We start from the raw sequence: 16,295 nt of genomic DNA, 5'->3' as shown, positions 1-16,295 counted from the left end.
GGCAGTACTTTTTAACTTTGTTTGCACATATGCAAACACGCAGTTAAATACAAAAAATAATTGTCACTTGCATTATGCAACAAGCAATGTGCTTTTGAAGTCCGTACATACAGTGAAGACCTTTTCAACTGGAGTAAACTATCAATCTCAAACAACAGTGACAGATTACTGCCTCACTTTGTCAGGACCGGCAGGTGGCGCCCTGTCCCACAATCTTTTTTGGTGCCCCTTGACCTCCTCCACTTATTCCCTCTCAACCTCCACTGTCCATCAGTGCTACTCATCTCTCCATAGTCCCTCTTATAAACATTTAATTTGTTTTATAGTACTGCTCGAACCATTGCAGGGTGTCCGACCACTACATCACATACACATTACCCAGAGGCAATCAATCATACCTGTTTAAATCAGTTTATCAGTCCTGCCAAGTATCACGCATCAGGCGTTACTCTTATGCATTTCAGTGTGGCGTTCCGCAACACCGCACTGAAATGCATTGTCACACATTTTTAATGCAATTCTGAAACTCGCGTATGGCAGAGTGCTACGTGCGCGCTGACGCCTGTGACACCTGTATGCCGACAGTGGCTTGCTGCTCATTACGTCACTCACGACGTCCTGTATTGCTCACTTGACTAAGGAGTAGTTGGAGGCTGGCTGGTTTTGGGTAAATCTGGGCACCGCGCTGCCTGTAAGGCGTGGTAGCGTGCGCTGCTCCCATTGGCTTGCGTCTCGTTACGTCACGTGGCGACGTCCTGTATTGCTCACTTGACTTAGGAGTTAGTTGCAGGCTGGCTGGTTTTGCGTAAATCTGGGCGCAGCGCTGCCTGCAGTGTTCATAGGGAGATGCCGAGCTCATCTGCAGTGCGTTTAAGATCATTCACTGACCTCGGTTCGAGGGACCATGGAGACGGAGTCGGCAGCGGGGACTTCAATAGACTTGTCACGGGGGCATGGCCAGACAATGCAGAGGGGAGGACTTTAATGAGTGTTCCTTTCCACTCCGTTCACAGGATCAGTACGGCCCCTTTAACTCAGCCTGGGCTTCCCTGAGGGCTGAGGTATCCCCTGTGACATCATCAGCCTATGGCCAATCGGGTACGAAGGAGGCGGACGTATGCCCTCTGACATCAGCAGCCTGTAGCCAATCGGGAACGAGGGAGGCGGACAAGAGACCAAAGCAGGAAGACAGCGCGTTGGCTACCGGTGGAAAAACTGGCGTTTGGACGTGGGAGCCAAGAGAAGAAACGACGAAGAAGACGGAGAAAGAATCCGAAGACCCAGGAACCCGGAGGACCGAGAAGCCAGGAGGCCAACGACACCATGATTCGCCCCGCCACACCTCAGGAGAAGTGTGGCTGGACAAGGTATGGGACCGCATACTGAGGTTCGCATTTTCACGGGGAGGGACCGGGTAGGAGCCGTTGTGGGAGGTCACGGGACTGTGTTTGTGCGTTGTTCCACTGCTGATCTTTACACTCCCAATACGTTATTTTTGAAGTAGTGTTCATATTCGCATAAACATGGTGGTAGTCACCGGTGAACCCTCACACCCCGACCCCCCCTCTCCATACCTATCTACAGGACCCCGGAAGTAACTCTGTGGCACCTGTTCTTTTGTTTTATTTCCGTTTGGTTTGGCCGGAGAAAACATCAGGGAGACTCCTTGACCTGAGACGCCGAAGCTGTGTGTGTCATACCAGGACCTCGATACCGGATCCACAGACTTTCCACCCCTGATACATCCGACAGATGTTTTTCGCCTGTTGTTTGGTCTGGTTTGAAAATAAAGCGTACTGATACCATCGGTATTGGTCCGGAACTCGTTCCCTCATCACCCCCCCTTCCTATTTACAGGACTCTCAGGTGGCAGGCGGCAAACCTGATGAATTCCCCAGGCTCAAGTCTTGAGCCTGCCGCAAGTTGAAGTAAGTGACTTGTAGAGAGCCACCCGGCCTCACCTATAATTTGTATCAATGTGCACACGCATCCCCACACCCCCGGGGCGGGCTCGCTCCGGGGTATATAATAAAGAAGCGGAAGACCGCTCGGGGTCTTTCCGGCATACCACCAATCTGCCTACCTGTGGTTATTTAGTCTGCCGACCTTCCACGTGCGAGGCCCTGCCCCCGCACTCCACATTGACGACGAGGTTGGTACCGACCTCGTGCGTGCCCTGCCTCCTGCCGAGAGCGTCGGCCTTCCTCATCTGACGCCTACTCATCAGCGCGCAGCCTGCGCCAGGCAGATCTTGCCACGGAGCCCACACGCTTTGGCCGACGACCTGCCTGCAACCTGCCTGCACCGCGACACAGCCTATGCGACGGCTCGAGGCCCGCCCACGCGTCTCCTCCGAAGGAGCGCTTTCGGCTGGCGGGACTCGCCGCGCGTGATGAAGGGTGAGTGTCCCATTGGCGGCCCCGCCCGCGCGGCGCATCAACGGCCTGATCGCCCCCCCCACACAACAGGCTCACCTCGTGTCTCACGGCCCCCCAGGCGCGCAGTAAACGCGCGCAGCCCCGGTGGGGGAGGGGTGAAGAGGAGCGACGGTGCACGTCGGCTCCAGTCGCCTTCCTGCTGACCCGGCTGTCCCGATCTGCGAGGGACACAACTTCTCAGCCCTGCCTGCCTCCCCCATCAGCATACAAGCATTGGCTAACCCAAGCGCTGGCGCATGATCTCACAACAGTGGCCCTGGAAACTCGGTGCAACATTTTGGAGGGGAACAGCAGCACTACGCCACACTACAGTAACCCAGCCCTACCTGCTCAAACTGTCTGGTGCCACATGCGCCCGCGGGACGCCACCCAGAATATCGGGGACCACATCTCAAAGGGGGGTGCAAGACTGGGCCCACTGCTTCCCAGGAGGCCGCAACACACCACGGACTCTAGAGCATGATGACAGACACGACGCAAGGAGCCGCAGAGGCCGCTCCACCACCGCCTGGCCCTGTAGGACCCGCACAAAACCTCGCCACTGGCCCTCAAGTAATCAGCCACGCTCACACAGGAGTTGCACCTCTTCCCCCATTCAGCGAATTGGCTGACCCTGCGGCGGCGGCGCCGCGGTGGAAAGCGTGGCTCGGTCGCCTTAACCTGTACTTCAAGGGAACTCGCAAAACAGACGGAACAGTCAATAGGTCCCTCCTCATCTTGTATGGAGGCCCTGAGATATATGACCTGTTTGAGACACTCCCTGACACCGGACAAGAAGACGACTACGACGCGGCGGTCGACGCCCTCAACGCCCACTTTGACCCCCAACTAAATAATGATTTCGAGAAGTTCAAGTTCAAGAGAGCATGGCAGACGGAAGCTGAGTCGGTGGACATGTACTATGCCAGGCTACGCCGGTTGGCCAGCAGCTGCCCGTTCCACAATCCGAGAGAAGAGATAAGAGACCAAATTATTGTGGGGTGTTGATCGAAACTCCTGAGGAAGCTCATTCTCAGACAACCTGGGATCACACTGGATGAAATACTCGTCCTTTCCCGCTCACACGAACTGTCAGATGCGCAGGCTGAAGAAATGGAAGCGGCATTACGTTCCCCAATGGCAACATTGGCCACGCCCAGAATGGCGCCAATCAAAGAAGAAAGAGTGGATGCGATACAAAAAAGACCGCAGGCCAACCGTCCGCGACAATGGCAATCCCGAACTGCGCAGTGCGCTTACTGCGGGGAAGACCACCCTACGACAGCAACGTGCAGCGCAAAAGGGAAGACTTGCCTAAAGTGTGGCCGACTGAACCACTTTGCAGCAGTGTGCCAAGGAGGAAGGTACAGGCCAAACGCTCCAAGACCACGGGGAGGGTATGGCCCCAAGTCACTGACACAGCGAGTCAGGCAACTATCTATGGAACCCGAATATCCACCCCCAGACAGCCAAGCTCAGGAAAGAAGACCACGGTATGAGGACGACGATGACGACGAAGTGTACGTGATATCATACGTCAGCCGAGTGTCCACGAAGAGAAGACCACCACCCATGTGCACCGTTTCTGTGGAAGGCACTGAAATGCGAGCACTCATAGACACAGGGGCGTCGGTAAACGTTATGGACTCCGAACAGTATGAACAAATGTCACCCAAGCCCACACTAGCACCCTCAAGTGCACGCATATACACCTACGGAGGCACAGACCCACTGCCACTGAGAGGGGTCATCAGCACCACCATCGTTAATGGCGAGTACTCGACTGAGGCTCGTTTCCATATCACGGAAGGAAAGAAAGGCACCCTCCTGAGCTGTCACACCGCCGAAGACCTGGGATTAGTATTCTTCGCAAATCAAGTCCATCAATCACACGCGGACAGCATGCTGCAAGAATTCCCCGCGCTATTCAGCGGCTTAGGGAAACTAAAAGGGAAGAAAGTTCGGTTGCACATCGACACCTCCGTGCGCCCAGTCGCTCTCAGGTACCGTCGAGTGCCGTTCAACCTCCGGCCACAGGTGGAGGCCGAGCTCAAAAGACTAGAAGATCTCGGGGTCATAGAAAAGGTGTCAGGCCCGACCCTGTGGGTGTCACCGCTGGTGGTGGCTCCTAAACCCAAACAGCCAGGCGCCAACCGGCTGTGCGTCGACATGAGGCTCCCCAACGCCGCCGTGAAGAGAGAACGCCACACCACGCCGACGATGGACGACATCGTTGCTGACCTCAACGGGGCAAAGTGGTTCTCCAAGCTGGACTTCAACGCGGGGTACCACCAACTAGAGCTGGAACCCGAGAGCCGATATATAACGAACTTTTCGACCCATGTCGGACTCAGACGATACAAGAGGCTAAGCTTCGGCGTATCCTCCGCCGCAGAAGTATTCCAGAACGCAATAAGGGAGGTGTTGTCAGGTTTGAGTGGGGTAATCAACATGAGCGACGACATACTCATATACTCCAACACTCTCGAGGAACATCACACCCATCTGAGAGCCACACTGCGGAGGCTGGTGAAACAGGGGTTAACCCTGCATCGGTCCAAGTGTTCGTTTTACCAAGAATCCATCGACTTCTTTGGATACACGTTCACCCTAGAAGGACTAAAGGTGGACCCGAGGAAAGCGAAGCAATCCGGACCGCGAGCACCCCGCGAAATCCCTCCGAGGTGCAGAGTTTCCTCGGCATGGCCACTTACTGTGGCCGATTCATTCCCAACTTAGCGGCGCTGGCAGAACCATTGAGGACCCTCACTCGACAAGACCATGAGTGGGAATGGACCTGCTCAGCCAACCTGGCATTCCAGGACATCAAGGCAAGTCTTCTCGACAAGGCCACAATAGCCTCTTTCCAGCCACGCCGGAAGACAGAACTGATCGTGGACGCCAGCCCGGTGGGCCTGGGGGAGGTGCTATTGCAAGAATACGGTGGAGATGAATGGAAACCAGTTGCATACGCGAGCAAGGCCCTAACTGACACTGAAACTCTATATGCTCAGATCGAGCGAGAAGCCCTCGCTATAAAATGGGCGTGCCAGCACTTTCATCTATACCTATGTGGACAGGATTTCACTGTCGTAACAGACCACAAGCCGTTGCTACCCCTATTCACCGGATCGTCCAGACTTGCGCCCCCACGAATAGAGAGGTGGGCCGTCCAACTGCACGGATACAACATCAAATTAGTGTTTAGACCAGGGGCTCACAACCCGGCAGATTACCTTTCCAGACATCCAGACGTGACCAGGCAGGTGCTCCCGCTCGCCGACGGACAGGGGGCGGAAGAGTTTGTCCATATGATATCCCAAGCAGCCTGCCCGGACACAATGACACTGCAGGAGATAGGCGAGGCCACCGCCACAAATGAAACACTAGCACGGGTAAAGCGTGCCCTCGAAGAGAACCGCTGGACTCGCTTCCTAGACTAGATCCAGGGCCTAAGGCCGGAAGTGAGCCATGCCAGGCAGCAAATCTGGCAAATCCGAAATGAGCTGAGCGTAGGAGATGAAGGGGTGGTGCTCAGAGGACATCTAATTGTCGTGCCCGAGGGTCTCCAACGACACATGTTGACAATCGCCCACACGGGCCACCAGGGAATGGCCAAGACCAAAGCCAGGTTGAGGAACAAAGTATGGTTCCCTGCCATGGACACCATGGTAGATGAGATGGTACGCTCCTGCCATGCCTGCACCATCACCGGAGGAGATCCGGCCCCCGCACCGATCATCACGGAAGACGCCCCTCAAACCCCGTGGACTCATCTGAGCGTCGACTTTGGGAGTTTCCCCAATGGCAGACACACGCTCGTAGTGGTGGATTCCTTTTCCAAGTTCCCAGTGGTGGAGGTCATCCAATCAGTGGCGTTTCCTCAAGTTAAAAGGGCCCTCGACCACATCTTCGCGACGATGGGGCTCCCCGAAGAGATAAAATCTGACAACGGACCGCCATTTCAGGGGAGAAAATTCCAAAACTATCTGGACAATCTCCGAATTAGACACCGAAAGGTCACACCATTATGGCCCCAGGCGAATGGGAAAGTAGAGAGCCTCATAAGAACCCTCAACTGAACCCTCAGAATCGCCTCGGACGGCGGAAGTGACCCGGAGGCTGCCCTGAACCAGTTCTTAAGTGCATACTACAGACTCCACACAGCACGACGAAATGTGTCCCAGCACACGTGCTGTTCAAAAAGGCACCCCGAGGAAACATACCGACCGCGGATAACTGGACACCTGAGGTGAGAGACAACGAGGCCATTCAATCCCGAAGAATAACCACCAACCAGAAGGCGAGCGAAGCTCGGCATGCCCAACAACAGAGCATAAAGAGAAGGAGACACTGTAGTAGTCCAAGATCGTCACCCGGGGTGGAAGTTCCGGACACCCTATGAGCCCGAGAGGTGGACTGTGGAGAAAATTCAAGGAACCATGGTGACTGCTCGTCGAGGCCATCAGACAGTGACCCGGAACGTATCCTTATTCAAGAAGGCGGGGAGGCCGGCCGGCCTTCCCATAAGTGCCACCGACAGAGTGCCCGAAGAGGACTACACTCAGAATGAAGAAGGACCGTGGGCTGATGCCCCAGCCTCACAACCAGGCCGAGAAGGGTCGGCCAGAGAGACCAGTCAAGTCGCAGCACCACCTAACACCGCGGCGGATCCAACATCTCCAGCCGGAGCAGCGAGACAACCTCGGCCAGGGTCGCAGACTCCCCAGCATGCCGAAACCGCCGATAGCACCTGAGGCCCAACCCAGGCCCGAGCCAAAGGCTAAGAGACTTTGCCTGGACTTCACCCTAATGAGCCATCGGCCATAAGGACGAACTAAATTGAAGGAGGGATGTAGAGAGCCACCCGGCCTCACCTATAATTTGTATCAATGTGCACAGGCATCCCCACACCCCCGGGGCGGGCTCGCTCCGGGGTATATAATAAAGAAGCGGAAGACCGCTCTGGGTCTTTCCAGCATACCACCAATCTGCCTACCTGTGGTTATTTAGTCTGCTGACCTTCCACGTGCGAGGCCCTGCCCCCACACTCCACATGACTGTACGTGCTTCAGTGCAGCACTGTGCGTGTGAATTAAAAGTTTCTCATGAATGATTTTATTTTCAGCAGCGCAAGATCAGGCAGTTCTGCCTCCAGTCAGCCGCTGCCGCCCGGTCGTGTTAAAGAGGAGAGCTAACTGTTAGTAGCTCAGAATCCCCGGGCTGGCATGAGTACAGGCGAGGCTGCCTGGCGGCCGCAGGCTGTAACCAAAGTGAGACTGCATGTCCCACGACGTGACGTTGATCATGGCAAGTTTACATGTAGTGTCCTGTTATGCAGGAAAGGTTTCAATTGACCACGACCAAACATACCTATGCTAGTACGGAGACTGTCGTCTTTCTGCCCTGTAAGACATACTTTGCAGTGATTGCTATGGGGAAGGGCATTTCATCAGTGGCGTAACGAAACTTGAGGGGGCCCCCCCTGCAAAACACATGGAGGGGGCCCCCCTCCCCCGGTGGCCTGGCCCACCACCTACCACTTTGCCCCACTTTTGATGGATGGACAGATGGGTCGGTGGACGGTGGTACGGATGGATAGATGGGTGTGGATGGATGGATGTGTGGCTGGGGATAGATGGTTGGATGGATGGATAGATGGATGGATGGATGAGCGGAGGGAGGTACGGATGGATGGATGGATGTAGATGGATAGGTGGAGGGATTGATAGATAGGTGGATGGACAGATGGGTGTGTGGTGGCGGGGCGGATGTATAGATGGATGGATGAACGAATGTGTGTGTGGCTAGGGATGGATATGTGGCTGGAGATGGATGGACGGGTGGACTGAGGTACGGATGGATGGATGGATGAAAGGATGGGTGTGTGGCTGGGGATGGATGGATGGACGGAAGGATGTATGGATGAAAGGATAGGTGTGCGCTTGGGGATGGTTGCATGGGCAGACGGATGGATGGGTGGGTGGGTGGGTGTTTGGATGGATGGATGGATGGATGGATGGATGGGTGTGTGACTGGGGGGATGGGCGGACAGACAGATGGATGGATGAACGGATGTGTGTGTGGTAAGGGATGGGCAAATGGATATATCTGGCTGGGGAGGGACGAATGGATGGATGGACAGAGGTAGAGCTGGATGGATGAAAAAATGGGTGTATGGCTGGGAATGGATGGCTGAATGGATGGACGGACGGACGGATGGATGCAGCAGCGGCGGGTGATGCAGTTAAGCTCGGCGTGCGGGTGTTGTTGACTGATGTAATAGGATTTATTTATTTAATGGTCTATAGATCCCCCCCCCCTCCGGTGCTTAACTGTACAGGCCGCTGCTGGATGGATGGATGAATGGATAGTTGAATGGATGGACGGGTGGATGGAATGATGGGTGTGTGGCTGGGGATGGGTGGATGATTGGTTGGATGGATGGATATTTTGGTGAGTGGAATGGGTGGGCTGGATTTGAAGGTTAGAATGCACATGACTTAGTAGGCAGTGGGAGGCGATGGGACACTAGGGCCAGCTGGGGTCTGATTTCAGAAATACGCATGCAGCACTAGTGGCTGGGAGGCAAAGAGGCGCCAGTCACAGACCCTCCTCTCCCCAGGCCTGTAAGGGGTGCCACAGTAAGCAGACCCTTCCTTAAGCTTCTCTTGAGAGTCTTGACACCCCAAAGGGACCACGGGCCTTTGCCAGACTATACCTGACTCATCAGTGAGTGGGGGCTCCATGCCACCCAGACTCGGCCTGTGATTCTCTGCCCCTAACGGCCTCTCCACAGCCTCTCTCCAGCGCTCATGTATGTGCGTGCGTGTACATGTATGTGGATGCTTGTCTATGTATGTGCGCGTATGTGCCCGCATGTACATGTGCGCTTGCATACCTGCATGTGTGTGTCTGAATGTGCATATTTGTTTGGGTATGTCGAAGTGCCTGCATGTGTTTGTGCTTGTAAACGTGCATGCGTTTGTGTGTGTGTGTATGTATTTCCCCTCGGTGATGCTGTATGGGTATGTGCGTGCTTATCTGCGTGCAAATCTATGTAAACCTGTCTGTGTTTGTGTGTATCTCAGCATGCCTGCGTGCCTGTGCATGAGTATGTATATATAGTTTGTGTGTGTTTGCGGCTGCACGTGTCTGTGTTTGTGAATTTGTGCGTGCTTGCCTATGTCTCTGTGTGTCTGCGTGTGTGTGCTTCAGTGTTTGTGTGTGTGCATGTTTATTCTGGTCTGTCTGTGTTTATTCTGAAGTTATTTTATAGCACATAGAAGGCCCGGGTGGTGAGAGTGCTTTATTGAGAACAATATATGTGACAATAAGTAATAAGCATAGCACACATTGAGGTGCAGGAAACACAACATTAGAAGCCCAACAGGACACAAGATGGGACAGTTAGACACCTGTACTGTTGTGATGCACAGGTGTCCTGCTCTGTGTTGTGTGCTTTGGCTAGCGTGTATTTATTTGCTGTCTTCCTTGTGCGTGCTTCGAAGCTGATCTCATGGCATGTCAGCGCTATATACACTGGATATGCATATTCTAGTATGAATAACAAAATCATAGTCAATAAGCAAAACACTACACCAGCGCTTTCTGTACAACACGGACATACACACAATGCAGCAAGAGTAACACAGCTGATCCTAGTGACAGGGAAGGACTAACAGAGGTTTGGAGAAAGAGACATTCAATCCTCAGACCACACAGAGCAGAAAAACCAAGGGCAGGACACCAGGTATGTGTCTGTGCTCCTGTGGGCCTGTGTATCGGTGTGTGTGAGAGTGTGTACCATTCCGTGTGTCTGTGTGTTTCTGTTGCTTTTATCAATGTCTGTGTATAACTGAGTGTGTGTGTGTGTGTGTCTATCTGCACTTGTGAGTCTTAGTGAGTGTGCATATGAGAGTGGAGGGTGTATATATAAGTATATGTGTATCTTTGGTGAGTGCCCGGCTGAGTGTATCACAGTGAGTGTGAGTGCTTAGTTGTGCGTGTTTGTGTGTGTACGTGCGTGTGTGACCCTATCTGCAGCGGTGGGTCCTTGTGCCTGTGCATATGAGAGTGGTCTGTGTACAGAACATATCTGCGCATCTGTGCTGATTGCACAGCTGAGAGTATCACAGTTCGTGTGTTTAGTTGTGTGTGATTGTTGGTGTGTTACTGGGAGTGTGAATGTGAGCCTTTGGTTGAGTGTATCCATCAGTATATCAGTGTGTGTATATCACAATGTTATATGTCTAAGTTGTGTGCATGAGAGTGGGTGTACACTGAAAGTGTGTTCGTGTGCATGAGTGTGACAGCACACTGTGAATGTGTTGTGTGCATGAGTGTGACAGCACACTGTGAGCGTGTTCGTGTGCATGAGTGTGACTTGTGTTCATGTGCATGAGTGTGACAGCACACTGTGAGTGTGTTCGTGTGCATGAGTGTGACATGTGTTCGTGTGCACGAGTATGACTGCACAGTGTGAGTGTGTTCTTGTACATGAGTGTGACAGCACACTTTGAGTGTGTTCGTGTGCATGAGTGTGACGTGTGTTCGTCTGCATGAGTGTGACAGCACACTGTGAGTGTGTTTGTGTGCATGAGTATGACAGCACACTGTGAGTGTGTTCGTGTGCATGAGTGTGACATGTGTTTGTGTGCACGAGTATGACTGCACACTGTGAGTGTGTTCCTGTGCATGAGAGTGACAGCACACTTTGAGTGTGTTTATGTGCATGAGTGTGATGTGTGTTTGTGTGCATGAGTGTGACAGCGCACTGTGAGTGTGTTCGTGTGCATGAGTGTGACGTGTGTTCGTGCGCATGAGTGTGACAGCACACTGTGAGTGTGTTCGTGTGCATGAGTGTGACTTGTGTTCGTGTGCATGAGTGTGACAGTACACTGTGAGTGTGTTCGAGTGGATTAGTGTGACAGCACACTTTGAGTATGTTTGTGTGCATGAGTGTGACGTGTGTTCGTGTGCACGAGTATGACTGCACACTGTGAGTGTGTTCGAGTGGATTAGTGTGACAGCACACTGTGAGTATGTTTGTGTGCATGAGTGTGACTTGTGTTCGTGTGCATGAGTGTGACAGCACACTGTGAGTGTGTTCGTGTGCATGAGTGTGACGTGTGTTCGTGTGCACGAGTATGACTGCACACTGTGAGTGTGTTTGTGTGCATGAGTGTGACAGCACACATTTTATGTGTTTTCTTGTGCATGAGTGTGACAGTGGATTAGTGTGACAGCACACTGTGAGTATGTTTGTGTGCATGAGTGTGACTTGTGTTCGTGTGCATGAGTGTGACAGCACACTGTGAGTGTGTTCGTGTGCATGAGTGTGACGTGTGTTCGTGTGCACGAGTATGACTGCACACTGTGAGTGTGTTTGTGTGCATGAGTGTGACAGCACACATTTTATGTGTTTTCTTGTGCATGAGTGTGACAGCACACTTTGAGTGTGTTCGTGTGTGAGAAGTCTGTGCTTGAGGGTGGTTTTATCACCGTGTGTACGCGACCGTGTGTACCTATGAGCCTGTATATTTGAGTGTATAACACTTTGTGCATATCACGTATTTGTGTATGTATGTGTTTGTGTTGTGGTGGTATCACTGTGGGTTTTTGTGTGTGACTTGTGCTTATGGGTTTATGTGCCTGTGAGAGTGTGTGTATATCTGTGTGTGTGTCTATGCTGTGTGCAATGTGCAGGCCTGTGTGTCCTCTGAGATGTTATTTCAGGCACTGGAGTGACTTCACAAGAAGGGGAGCTTGAAGTGTCCTGTCTTTGAAAACATCCATCTCCGTGCTCTTCACTAGTGAATGTGCCGCTGTATTTGTCACTAGTAAGTGCGTGTGTGCCTGTCACCTGCCACTGTTATTAGCATGCTGCCGCTGCCAGGGTGCAGTAAAGAATGATAAATACTTCTGTGACGTCATCGGGTTAAAGGACGTTTTATCACATCTGAAGAACTGATGCTGATTGTATTGCAGCTGTTCTATAGCGCCTACTACACCGACGTGGGGGACTGAAGCGCTTGTCTACTTGGGCAGTATCTATACTATGTCCATTGGCCAAGCAACGTCACTTCCGGACATTGTGGTGTTCACGATGGACGGTTCTCAGTGACACATTGACCAATCCGGGTGCAGCGCTGTGGCCCCAAACATACTGTGGTTCTGCCCACAATGTTGCTTCCATCGGCGGCCTCTTTGTTAAGCACTCAACGTGTTTACTTTCTACCCAGTATCCTTCAGTCAGTCACACGGACGAAGCAGGCTAAAATGAACACATTTCAGTGCCCCATCTGAGGACTGCGTCAGATCCGGTCCGGTACTCACTCTGAACCACTCCAATGATGGATTTGCTGTTCTGCAACAGTAAATGCCTTCTACAAACTTGACTTCATTTGTTCGTCCTCTGTAGCGGTTAAATAGTTTCCAAAGGGTGCCCTGTCTGTCTGTCTTTCTGTCTCTCGCTTCACTTCCATTGACTTGTAAAAGCAAAGCTGACAGTAGCTGGAGTGAAGGTAGCCCCTTTCTGTGCAGTGCCCTCTCTGGGGCCCCCACCCCCATCCTTGTCCTGGGCCTGCTCGTGGCTCTGACTGAAGAGGAACAATGTTGCTACTTTATTTCTCTTCTGTCCCCCGTGCAGGCTGCTTTACAGGCTGCTTTAGGGAGAGAGTCACAGATCTCTACCCAGTTGTCTACAAGTGCTAAGGGGGCCCCCTTCACTTACTGAAGACTGTCCCCCCCCCCCGCACAGTGTTGGCTGCTGGGGTGTTTGTTACGCCCCTGATGACAATGATATGGCTGAAGCACTATTTACAATGTTTTTCGCCCAGTGCCAGAAAGCCATGTAATGCTCTCTCACAGCAGCTGCTATTTAACCATTTTCTGGGTGCAGTTGATCACAGAACTTGCAGCCCGCTCGAGGATGGATGCCAATTTTAAGAACTGAAGTAGGCCCAGGCCACTCAAAGTGCCTCCTATTACCCTTCACCCCCCTTAGACGATGTCATGTACTCTCCAGGCCAGGCTGTTTTCCAGACACCTCGACAAGAGACTGCATCACCTGCATGCTTTTTTTTTTTCAAGGGCTGTCACATTTAGATAACGTTCTATGGAGCGTACGAATGTATTTCTGAAAGGAAAGGGGCGCACAGCTTTTATCGCGCTGTCTGTCCTTGGAAACTGCACATCACGTTGCACAAAAAATGTCAGCTTTGTTAATACCAGTGAAGTTTTCAACCGGAGGTACCGACGGAGAGAGCGGGGCCTCGTTAACAAAACTTGAGCTGGTGCCGAGTGAGGTGAGGTCCAGTCCTTGATAAGCAATGATATCACAAAGCATCATGCTTGTATGAAGGATTTGAAAATCATTAAAACAGGATATACACTGTATGTATGAATCTTTTCAATGTTGCAGTGACATAAGGTGTGTATGTTTAGGTCCAGACGAAAGCCTGGGAGATTTATCCTAGTGACTGAAACATATTGACCATCGAGACAGTTATTTACTTCTAACTGTTTCTTTTTCACTTGCACTTTGGTTTTAAATTGGAAGACTTATCAGCGTAAGCTCCAAAGGAGTATTTTCATTGCATATCTCTGTAGTTTATCTATTTTAATTCACGTCTTTCATTTTTTTGCACAGCACTTACTAAAACACTTCACAAATAAAAGAAAAAAATCCCTCTGCATTTGTTTTCTCTTGTGAGAATCCACAACAGGATACAACTCACTCTCTCTGTCCCTCCCTAATGATCAAGTGAAGGCGAGAGAGAGTTGCTTGGAATCCCAGATGATGACACTAGGCACATGAATGTGTAATGATGGGATACCAAATATCCTGAGGTGGTTCTTGCCCGACTTTTCACTCTAATTCTTTTTTCTGCATTGTTTTGTTTTCTCCCACTAATTCTAGACAGCACATAACAGTGGTAGGCGTTCTTTGACTTAATTTCCAAGGTACACTGGTTATTAGACCACAGATTCTATTTGTTTTTGACACAATACTTATAAAGTCCCAAATGTGGAACCGATTGCATTGCAAGTGCTTGTTTCAGCTTGGTGGCTGTGGAGGGAGCCCCAGGGCCCTTGCAACCCTGCTAGCTCCCTGCAAATGGCCCCATTACTGGGGCCAATGCAGGAGCTGGCATTTTTTTAATGTAAGGGAATCCCGGAGCCCAAAGGGGGACCCCGTACAATTAATGGTCTTTGGGGCCAAGGGGGGAGCACCAGGGACCTTACAGCTCCGCCCGCTCCCTGAAGAACCCGGCCAAATATTTGATTTATTGTTTTTCAAATTAAGTGTCCCACCCACTGCACGCCATATCTACTCTGCTGCTTCCACCCATTTCAGGTGCAGTGGGAGCCGACATTGCTCACAACTGGTAGGAACAGCTTTTCTTTTGCTCCAACAGGGTGGAAGCAATTCACAGGATTTCCCTGCATGAGGGCATGGAAAGGTAATGTTTTGTTATCCCACACAAAGCTGATCCCGCTCGGTGGGAGAACATTGCACTTTCCTTGCCCATGCGCAATGAAATAGATGGTGTCTCGGGGTTAGCGACCCTGGAACACCGTCACTGAGCCAGCTCCGGGGGATGGGATCCTCTGGACCATTGGATGGGTTGGGAGGTGCCCCATTCCCATCTAATTGATTTGCAGCCCTGGGGGCTGGGGTCCCCAGGGCCTCTTCTGACCACAAGGGTCCTGCCTCTTTATTAAAAACACAGTCCAGGGGAATGTGGTTCATTAAAATATCAGCTGTAGTGTATAGGGTCCCTCGGGCCTCTTAGAGGCTTGGGAAGGAGGGCCATGCGCCATTCTTACCATAAATTACAAATGTACCTACTTCCCTGGGCCCTCACCCATTCCAGGGGTATTCTTTTTGTTGTGTGGAAGCCCGCTCTTTTTTTTTTTTTTACCTCAGATTAGCGGATCCTCGGCAAAGTAGTGGCAAAAAAAGGTTTTGGTCTAAGGCGTGTTCCCTGTGGGATCCCCCCTCTAGGCCTTGGGGGGGTCAGGGGATCCCTACCCTGTAAAAAAAGTTTTACTCAGACTCAGGATTGAGTCCCCAGTACTAAAATGGCTGCTGCGACATCATTGTTGATGTGGTGACAGCCAATCAGATCTCAGCATGAGATATGTCAGCTCCGCATATCCCCCATGGCATGAAATATACAATGCTTTTAGCATTAAATGCTCAAAAACTACCACACAGATTTACACCAAATAACAAAAAACACTCTTTCTAGACCAAGGTCTAGCTTTCTGACATATTTGGTGTAAATCCGTTCAGCGGGTTGGGCTGTAGCTGTGTCTGATTTTCCTATGGAAACATTATTGGGGAAAACATGTTTTGGGAACCCTCCCCTTTTTGTTGGTCCCTGCTTCATGGATCATCCCAAAACTTTCCAGGAAGGATTTGAGATGAAAAAAAACTGGGGAGGATGGGAAGTTTTGTGAAAATTCATCAAACGGCGCCAAAGACATAAGCAAACCAAATAATGCACTTCCTATAAAAATACGATCTTGACTATAACTACCCAGTAGTATCAGGTCTGGGTAATATATATATTTATATATATTCACCAGTTATAGTTAGAATTATCTTGAGTAACTATCATTTGTGCCCTGAGGTAACTATAACTCGTGCCTCCGCCATGCACAGTTTTCTTATCAATAATGTTTTGCAAATGTTGAGGTGATATTATCAATGATCTCATGAGTGATATAATATGTGGGGTAATTAGCAGTCCATGGCGAGGGTGCAAGCGAGGCCCCCCTCCCTTTAATTGCACATTGTGGGATGGGTTCCACTGGGTCTTTAATAGGTCGGAGAGTGGGGCCATGTGACCCCCTCCTCTAAATTAA

This window comes from Lissotriton vulgaris, chromosome 1_1 (genome assembly GCF_964263255.1).
Source record: "Lissotriton vulgaris chromosome 1_1, aLisVul1.2, whole genome shotgun sequence".
NCBI classification, from domain to species: Eukaryota; Metazoa; Chordata; class Amphibia; order Caudata; family Salamandridae; genus Lissotriton; species Lissotriton vulgaris.
The sequence above is the reverse complement of the archived record's forward strand: the minus strand, read 5'-3'. Positions refer to the sequence as shown.